Source organism: Spodoptera frugiperda, chromosome 3 (assembly GCF_023101765.2).
Source record: "Spodoptera frugiperda isolate SF20-4 chromosome 3, AGI-APGP_CSIRO_Sfru_2.0, whole genome shotgun sequence".
NCBI classification, from domain to species: domain Eukaryota; kingdom Metazoa; phylum Arthropoda; class Insecta; order Lepidoptera; family Noctuidae; genus Spodoptera; species Spodoptera frugiperda.
Window position 1 is genome coordinate 6,239,698 of NC_064214.1, and position 10,536 is coordinate 6,250,233.

Here is a 10,536-nt window from a genome sequence, read left to right on the forward strand (position 1 = left end):
TGAAACCTTGGGCACGCTGGACGCTGGCAGGTTGTTGATATGATTATGATTTGTACCTGCCTGTAACATTCCAGGCAGTTTCCTTTACTTCCTAGCTAAAGGTATAATGAAGAAAATATGACAATACCTACACCTATATACAGATAGCGGCTGCTGCGCAACGTTTCGACGGTTTGATTCCCGTACGGGACTTTGTGTAATCCACAGTGTTTGGTCTTGGTATAATCTGCATGTTAAATTCCAAATTAGCTATGTGTGTTTTTAAACGTACCCACGAGGTACCTACACACGATAAAGATTGTTAGCAAACATTTCTCAAAGTACAGAATACCTACAGTTGTAATGTTCGCCACGGAACCGTCCTACAACGTCTGTACGTAGTACCTGTCTAATAAAAGAAGCAATTTGGAAATAGCTCCTGTTTTACTTTACGAGCAAGTTTTGACAACCTATTGAAATTGAAGCGTTTGTTTATTATGAGAACAGATGCCTCGATACTAGTAACTACTTTATATGTATCTACTTATAGTTCCTACCTAGGTCAATTTAGAGCGTATTGAGACGGTAGAGCAGAATAAATCGTGTCACCGGCCCTACTCTTCCAATGGGTGTCGTGTGTCGTGAGAGCCGACTCAAGGGACTATCGAGTGTGGAGATGTTGGCAAACCCATGTAGTGGAAGCCCATAGTCTACTATGAACTAAAATGGGCTGTTAGCATTGATGTGTAGACTAATAATTAAGTAGCATTTATCTTCCTAATATTTGGCTTTCTTCCTAAATTTCCTAATTGAATCTAGCCTAACATTTATAAACCACTTACTAACGAGTCTGGTGGGCGTCTAGCGCCTACATTATCCTATTTGCAGTTCCACTCCATCATCATTAGTGTTGATCGGATAGTCAGGTATCACGTATTGAGGTCTAGGATGGGCAAAGTGCACGGTAACTGGGCCAGACCTGTCTGCAGACTGATTGCTTGCACTTTAATGATTTATTCATTGGTTGCTAAGTGACGCTTGAATCATTCAGCTTCTTGAAGATCTTGTTTTGTTAAGATGGCATATCATGACAGCTATTGTTTTTAACTCATTTTGAACTGCCCTTTTGATTATAAATGCAAATCCTTAGGTATAGTAAGGTATACTCATTGTAATTTTCTTTTTTACTGAAGAGTATTTGCCTAAACCGTCCTTAAATTTCCAATTATTAAAATCCTATGGAATTTCGGTTTCTGTTGCAGTTGTCCTAGGGGCAACTTCGATTGCTTAGCATCGGGTGGCTAACTTTTAACATGGATTTAGCGTAGCATTACGTCGTACCCGTAGCCTTAAAACACCGAAACAATAAAATCCTTCCCATATTATAACGATTAATAGTGGTTTATGTATGAAATTGAAATGGATTTACATATTTTCCCAGTACTACCTATTTATAGTCATAATTCTTAGCTACAATAATATTGTTATGTTATAGATACGTTTATTCGTACCCATCACACCACAATTTACTTTGAAACGGCTCTTGTGTGGTTAATGTAAACATTGTATAGACACCTAGGTATTTACTTAGCTGCATATGACATAAAAGTATTGGTCATTGTAGTAAAGAACGAAGTTATTGTCATTTGTTTTGAAAAAAGTGGAGTTTTCTTTTTTATGGCCGGTCGCCGCCGCCCATCGATACCGCCGAGACATCAGTGGCGGCCTTTTGGGGGTTAGGAATTTAAGGGTTGTTGGGAAATCGGGGATTGAGAAGATTGCGAAGCAATTAACCCTAATTGGATGTCTTTTTAACGTCACAGGGTTGTTAATAATCTTTTTTCAAGATGATTTATTTTGTGCTGTTTTGTAACGCCTGATTGAATAAAGTTAGTTATAAATACAAGATAGGCAAGTTACTAAGAACATATTACGTGTTTCTTGTAGAGAAGATCCACATTCATAGGCAATAGGAGATTCTATTACCTAAGCGTAATGGATTTAGAAATTAAATTAAGTACATTGGATAGGTACCCAGACTGCTTCTTGGTTACAACTCCCTGAGAAAAAAATAGCTGCATCACTCATGTTTTCAATTAATTTTCCTTAGTTTTTTATTTTTAAAAATAATTTAGTAGGACTGTACCTCAGTGGCGTAGCGTGAGTGTCGGCTGCCCGGGGCGGAAGACAATTTTGCCGCCCCCTTATTTAGGTATTTTAATTTAATGTATACTATACATTACATACATTCATAATAGAGAACTTTTCGGCAAGAACAGTCATGAATCAGAGCACTCCTCGTGGTATAGGCGATAGAAAATGCACAACGAAGCTACATCTCTATGCATTGCCAAAGTGTCAAGTCGGTTTTAAATTTCCTGACACTCAACAATCCGATTCGCACGCCGCTGAACGCGGTCCAGAGGATGAACCTGGTACTGGGGTGCCCCCGCCCACAGATGAGAGTAGTATTCCATATGGGGCCGAACCTGCGCCTTATATAGAAGCAGGCGATGGGCTGGAGTGAAATACTGCCTTGATCTGTTGAGCACACCAAGCTTTTTCGACCTATTTTATTGTATTGCTAGTATTTGTGGTATATTTCAAATTCTCCCTAATTACCTAGTCATTGTATGACTCGTGCCGATACAATAAATACTTCAAGGAGCCTTTTATGTATCAGTATCTAAGTGTCAAGTCGTAAGTGACATAAGCATCACATTTATTATGTTTATCCTTTGCACCGTAGGTGTAAGTATAGCAAATTGTGGAGCATGGTAAATTGTAAAATTAGTATAGCATCAGGTTGATGAGTTACGGTTGGAACGCACTAGGGTTGACACTGACATGACTTGAAATGCAGTCATGTATTTTTTTTCTTTTCTTTAGGTTATGTAGATACCAAGAATTTGTTAGTAATGCCTTTCGGAGAGATGAATGGAATAGGTTGTTACTACTTGTCTTTCTATGTCAGAATGGTCTATGGATAAGTACGGTTGGAACGCAGTAGGGTTGACACTAACATGACTTGAAATGCAGTCATGTTTTTTTTTATTTTTTTTTAGGTTGTAGATACCAAGAATTTGTTGGTCGCGCCTTTCGGAGAGATGAATAGAATAGGCAGTTACTTGTCTTGCATGTCAGATTAGTCTATGAATAGGTTTTGGTGCGTGATTCCTGTTCAAAAATAAATCTACCGATTAAGTGCAATAAGTTTGAAATCATTATTTTTGAATAACACAGTAGTTGTTCTGTACGGCTTAATCTGCTCGAAGATAAAGGAGTTTCAATGAAAATTCATGGCAAGATTCCTTTCAGCAGCGCGACAATCGCCACGTCGTGTGTCGCGGAATGCAGCTCATGAATATGAGCCTCTAGCATGACTTGAAACTAGTCGAGTTCCTGTACGGGAGTCTGCACCCAGATAAAGGAGTATCAATGAAAATTCATCGCAAGATTCCTTTCCTTTATATGAGGAAGTGTGTAAAGAGAAGATGGAAAAAGAATAGAAGCGAGAAGAAACAGGTGCCAAGACTAGTGAAGTCAGGTGCAGCATACATTTCCGCGGGGGCGAGTGTCCGTGACGGGAGCCAATCTTCATTATTGCACCGCATACAATGTCCAAGCAATGAGCTTGTTAACTAGCTACTGGTTTTTGTAGCCGTCGTCAGGAGATGGCTACACAAGTTATGATAAACGTGCTCCATATCATTCTAATCATACTGTAGATTATTTCATAGGAAAATCACACATGAAGGTCTAGATCTGGATGGTGATTTGTATAGGTAGGTAAGTATTAAATTCTATCACATAACATAAAGTCATCAACAACATACTTGGTTTCCAAAAATCCATAACAGAACTAACTTAGCATAGTCACGTCTTATATCCCCGAAAGGGTAGGTACTTTATGGCTTTGTAACAAAGTGGAAACTACTTTAAACAAATTAGAGCATCCTGATCTAAATCTATACTAGTAGCTAGGTAAGGTAATATTGACAAGTTGACACAAATTACTCTCGTAATTAAGGTTGTTACAGCCATAAGGCAAACAAACGAAGATTTGTGAAGATAATCAGAGATTGAATGAGGTATACCTTCAATTTATCAGGGGAGATAAAGAAGCGCCTACTGTTGCACAACTGACCTGGAAACTGACGTGACCAGGTTATCCAGATAGTTAAAAATAACTAGCAAGTTTAATTAATAGTAATGTGTTTGGTTAAATTAGATTTTGGGTTATTTTTGGTTTTACGGAAGGGCGATATTGAAATTTTCAGCAAAGAAAGCCAAAGTTCCAGCTAAAATATCTTTTAATGTTGTAAACTATTACTTTAAGTGTGAGAGAACTATGCTTCGGCATGAATGGCATTGTATTTCGTTGTATGAGGTAGGTTACCGGAGGCCCCCCTTTCCCAATCCTTGATTCCCCAATAACCCGTAAATTTCTAACCCCCAAAAGGCCAACAACGCACTTGTAACGCCTCTGGTGTTTCAAGTGTCCATGGGCGGCGGCGATTGTTTACCATCAGGTGATCCGTCTGCTCGTTTACCGGATTATTCCATAAAAAAAACTACTTGTAATACTTACTTAATATTTAACATATAATATGGAAGTAGGTTAAAAATGCATTCAGGTGTTTCGAATTAAGCTGAAGGTCAATATTATGATATTAAATGTTTTCTTCTTATTAAATAGTATCGATAGGTAAGACGCACAGGCTCCACAGGTGTCCATACAGAACTACGAACGTTATTTAAAGAGACCACGTAATTAATTACAATAAGGAACAAATATAGATAGTGTTGCTACGTGTTGCACAGTGGGTACGTACGTAATGTGGGACAAAAAATGCGAAGATATTTGCACAGTGTTCGGTGCATGCAGAACAAACACAATATGAGGTCGCATACCAATTGTCTGACTTATCTCGTGTGCATCTCATGATAAACTCTTGCTAAGGTATTTGTAACACTTTCGGTGTTTTAGTAATAACATTATAGATACTGAAATGACACCAATTAGTTAGATGTATGAGGTAAACAGATGTGGATCGTATATCAAAATTCAGCAGTTGCTTATCTGTGGTACATGCCCGAATACTCAAACGCTACTCAATTTTAAGACGCTCTCAAATGTAGTTCTGTCACTATCAGTTCTTTATAAAATGACAGAGATAGCACGATATTTAAGTACAACTTAAAATTGAGTAGCATTTGAGTATTCGAGCGTAAATGAATTATAATAGACGACGGCACCCATAGATGTAGCAAATAAAGACGCCGATTACAAGTACCAGGCACAATTCCAGATCAATATCAGGTTGGATCAGGTGCCTAATTTAGGATTAATTGAAATAAATGCTTTGTCCATGACTTTGATAAAATGTTGCATACTTCTAGGGATTTATTAACCCAACACCAAGTAGATAACGCCCGTCTTACAGTCTTGTAAGGTGTATTGATGTTGTATAAATAACCCTTTACGTAGATTGTATCTCATCAACAGTAGTTATTTTTGGAAGGTTAGTAAAAATACCGTACTTCGGAGTAGTTCGAGTGTTGTTACTAAAGGGTACGATTGGCGCCTATAGGTCTGTCAGCCTCATTAGAGCTTTACTGGCTTCATGATTCACTTTCCTTGAATCATACATTATTTACCGACGATTTTCAACAAAAGAGCATACCTACTCCTTTTTAAAAGGTCAGAAATGCACTTATTGCTCCTTTGGTAATTCGAGGTTAATTGTCCATAGGTGCCACTGAGCGCTTGTTTTTATGAAATAGGGGGCAAACGAGCAGACGGATCACTTTATCGTTAGCAATCAGCGTCGCCCATGGACACCCATAACACCAGAGGAGTAACAGTTGCATTGTCGGCCTTTTAAAAAGGAGCACACTCTTTTCTTGAAGGTTTAAAGGTCTAGCTCTTCAGATGATCAGCTTACTATCAAATAACCATCTCTGCTCGTTTATCCCTACTCCACAAAAGATATCATCCTATGTTTTTGGACAGACTCTTACTAGTAAGTACATTAATTCAATTAAGTACTACTTTAAATAATATACCCGAATGTAAATAGCCAAGACTTGCCTGCAGATGTCACGTAGCTTGTCACATACCTACGACTAGAGTATAAAGTATAAGATCGCATATTTAACACAGAACAAATATTATCTCAGAGAAGTGCGAGTGTCGACTGTTTTACTTTACATTACGTTACATAAACCTTATGTTTGCGATTAGTTATTACATTTGTTGAGCAATCGTTAAGTGGGTTGTTGATATAGGCTTCTGAAATTGTAAGTTAGGTATATTTTAAGGATTAAAAACATGCTTGAAAGTCTTCAATGTGTTAATTAAGGTACCTATTATATTTTCAACAGTTAAAATAGCAGTAAAGTCCAATAACTCTGGTAGCGTTCATGACACCGTTAAATTGAGACTTAGGAACAACCCTTAAACAATAAACCTTAAATTCTTAACCCCCAAAAGGCTGGCAACGCAATTGTAACGCCTCTGGTGTTTCGGGAGTCCATAGGGGGCGGCGTTTACTTACCATCAAGGTATTCGTCTGCTCGTTTACTAGCTTAAAACATAAAAAAAAAAAACCTTGGATTTGTACTTCGATTTGTTCTTTTTATAATATTATATCGAATTACAACTTAAAAACTGTATTCTTTTAAAATGAAGAATTGTAATGCACCAGATGAAGAGTTACACGACAGCTCTCACAATAAATCTCCCTTTTGACATAAATCGAGATATGCATTTTTGTTTATCGATTTCTCAACCGCAACTTATAACTGTCTGTATTGATTTAACTGCTTAAAGTAAACCAGTGTTGACATTGTAGTATGTGTCACGAAACGAAACCGCTAAGGTACAAGTTATATGGGAGAGGATCTTTCTTTCTTTGTCTTTTTGAAAGATTTGGTAGTAACTTGGCTCGACCGGAGTGATACCACGGCCTCACAGAAAACCGACGTGAAACAACGCTTGTGTTTTGTTTCGTTGTTTGAGTGAAGTTACCGGAAGTCCAATTACCCCCTTCCCAACCATCCCAAACTCGGATTCTCAAACAACCCTTAAATTTCTAACCCCCAAAAGGCCGGCAACGCACTTGTAACGCCTCTGGTGTTTCAAGTGTCCATGGGCGGCGGCGATTGCTTACCATCAGGTGATACGTCTGTTTGTTTACCGGCGTAAAAAAAAAGCAATGAAATGTTATTATTAGATACCGGATAATATGCAACATAAAAAGCTTGAAATATGCATGCAAATATGCATGAAAAATGCCTAAAATATGCACGAAAACTGACAGAATATGCAACATTAAATGAGTTTTTTTTTGTTTTGTAAATATTATTCCTTTAGATTTAAGTATTTTGTTAGTAAATACTTGTCTTATGTTTTACTTTATTATGTATGTATTATTTGATAAAATAAAAAAACTATTAAGTTTTATATATTTTTTTAAAATTAGCATACATTTATAGAAAACTATCCATTGATAGATGTTAATCGATACAGTAACATGTAACATTATTTAATATTTTTGTAAACATTAACAATCAAGTATTGTTCCAAATGTTCAGTGGTAAGATTATGTCTTCGATCATTCAAAATATTTTTATAGGTCGAAAATGATCGCTCCACATCTACTGAGGTAACTGGGCAGAATTTGAACTTGGGTGTTATGTTAGCGCTTATATTTTCTATCATATATAAAGCTATCAATTTGACACAGATGTTCAAAGCCTGGATTATTGTTCAAAATGTTTTCAAACTTTTCTTTAAGTTTATGCGGCAACGTACTTGGCAACGTGGAGTTAAGATAGCGAATTTTATTAATTGTTTGAATGGATTCATTCAATGCCAAACCATGAGTTTCAAGCTTTTTAATACTTTCGGGTATGTGAGAATAGCAATAATATGCATCATCACTAGATATTAGTAAAAATATGCTATTAGCCTTGAAAATCGCTTAAATATGCAAATGCATATGCAAATATGCAAATGCATATTATCCGGTCTCTAGTTATTATAGTGAGTATTTAAAAAAAAAACATTTACGTGGAAGAATAGTGTAGGTAACGACTCTAGTTGCGCTTATCTCAAAAATATTATTATGAAGAGTTACAGTGAGATAAAAACATTAATTTTACATTCCATTACTATTAGTAAGTGCTTAAAGAATTTCATATGAAAACATTGCATTGAAAACAAGCCGCCATGATGGCTGAGAGTAGGATACAGACCTACGTATGTCCCAGTAAGGCTGATGCCCGATCCGGAGCTGCGGACAGTCTGACACTCCCTCCCGCCTCACCCAGGGCGGGAGAAGTCATTGGCTTCTAGAGGAGGTTCATAGTCCACCGGTGGGCTGTCAGACCACCACAGATAGGGCCCAGTAGGGCTGATGCCTAATCCGGAGCTGCGGACTACCTAGCGAGTTTACCGGGGCTCCGGCTCGAAAAACAGGAGTAGGAACGGAGTGGTTTTTAGGCAGTAACTGTCTGCATCCTCTCGCTCTAGCTTCGCCTAAGGCGGGAGAAGACATTGGATGATTTTTCCAACTCAAAAAAAAGGCTGTGGACTGTCACTAGCTGTTGTTAATGATATGGAAACATTTCGGTTTATTTGTTGTCATACCAGATCTATAAATTGTACCTATGTATTTACTATAACAGATATATGTGATCTATATGACATAAGTGTTAAACTTCCTAACTACTCTTACATAGGGTTCGTCTGCTATTGACATTGAACTTTAATCAAACAATTATAAATCTGATTTTACGCTGTCAATATTGATTTTGTTTTGATGAATAGTGATTATTTAGGTTGGTTAGAAAAAATATTCAAAGAGTTTATGGCGTGACAATGGCATCAACGATCAGTTACTTAGTAAATTCATCAAAAAATATTTGCTGTTTTTTTGAGTGGGGTAAATCATCCAATACCTTCCCGCCTTGGGTGAGGCGAGAGGGAGTGTCAGAATGTATCCCGCGACGCCAGACATTGCATTTGCATATCATTCGTAGCTGTCGTAGGCATTTATTCTGAGAGGACAAAACGCTGTGCAGGGCGTAGTCATTAGGCTAGCTTAGCGTCACGCAATACCATGCTTGTCATTATCAAAATAATCTCTCTACAGTGAATTAAACAAAAACAAAAAACGAAATTCCAGAGAATTAAGATATTCAAACAAATTCACATTCCTGAAGAGAGGTTCGCGAATGTCTTAAACGAACGGCTTAATAGTTATAACATGTTTGATAAGGCTCATAGCAATAGTTAAAAACCAGTCAAGGTTGTAGATAACGTAATAAGTTAATGTATAGCCGAGATAACTGCAAATTGGCTGGCGCTATTAATTTGTACCGTTTTAGATGTTTCGCAACACTCTGCCTCGCACTGGTACTGGATCAGGGCATCTTGAACAGGGGGAAGGGAATTCCACCTTATTTGAGATGTTCTTATTTAAGTTTATTCTTAAATTGTCGTAATGAATTGGGAAGATATTAAAAGAATGCTAGTTGTGTTAGCTACCGAGTCTACTATTTTAAAATGTCATTTAAATTTTCAATTTAGGTATGAACGTTGTGAAATAAATTCAAAACAGTTATTATGTCTGTAAAAATAATCTACAATAAATCAGGTTCTATGTTCTTAATAATTTGTAAACTTATATATTTTTTTAAAGACTAACAATTGGTGTTTCTTCCTTGTTTTTCTCACTTCGAAGCTACACTTTGGGATGAGCACTTAGCTTCAATGACAGACAGACTGGCAGGCTATTTATTTCTTTATTTGTTGACATTTAAAAAGTACCTACATATATATGAATAGGTACTTTGATTTTGACTTTACGTTTTAACAATTTCTTTCATTAGTCATATTATTGCTTCTTAGCATGAGAGATAGTGGCTACATTTAGTAAAGTCTAGCGCGTACTTAAGGACCAAATATGAAAGAGCAAAACAAATGAAGTATAGATCTACTTATTATCATATAATGAATCTATTATACAGGTAGGTACATGAAATTACTTTACATATAAATTCCAACGTCTTCGTTTGAAAGGAAAACATTGAAAGTTCAGAAATTGGGTCAGGTTAGCAAGGAGGCTGCGGCAAACAGAGATTAGATAGCGAACACAAACATGAGATAGGCGAGCCGACCTGTGCGCCCGCGCCACGTACCGCGCGCTAATTACTAGCTGATCGCTTTCCTCTATTGAACTTATCTAGCTCATTATTATCTAGTATGCAGTAAAAATTCATAAACTAAGTTTCAGGAGGGCTATTGTTAAAGAATTATGCAACTTATACAAGCCACACTTATCTATTTTTTCCGCAGATGTCTTAAAAACCGAAAGGGACTACGTACTTGTTTTTTTATCAGGCTTATACTTAGACTTACTTATATAGAGTTGTATGTACTTGATAGAGACTGACATGCAGTGATTTCTGATAAATTTGAAGCTTCTTTCAACTTATCTGCTGAATGTGCAGTTTATGGCAAACCCTCTAATGTAGAGAACATTCATA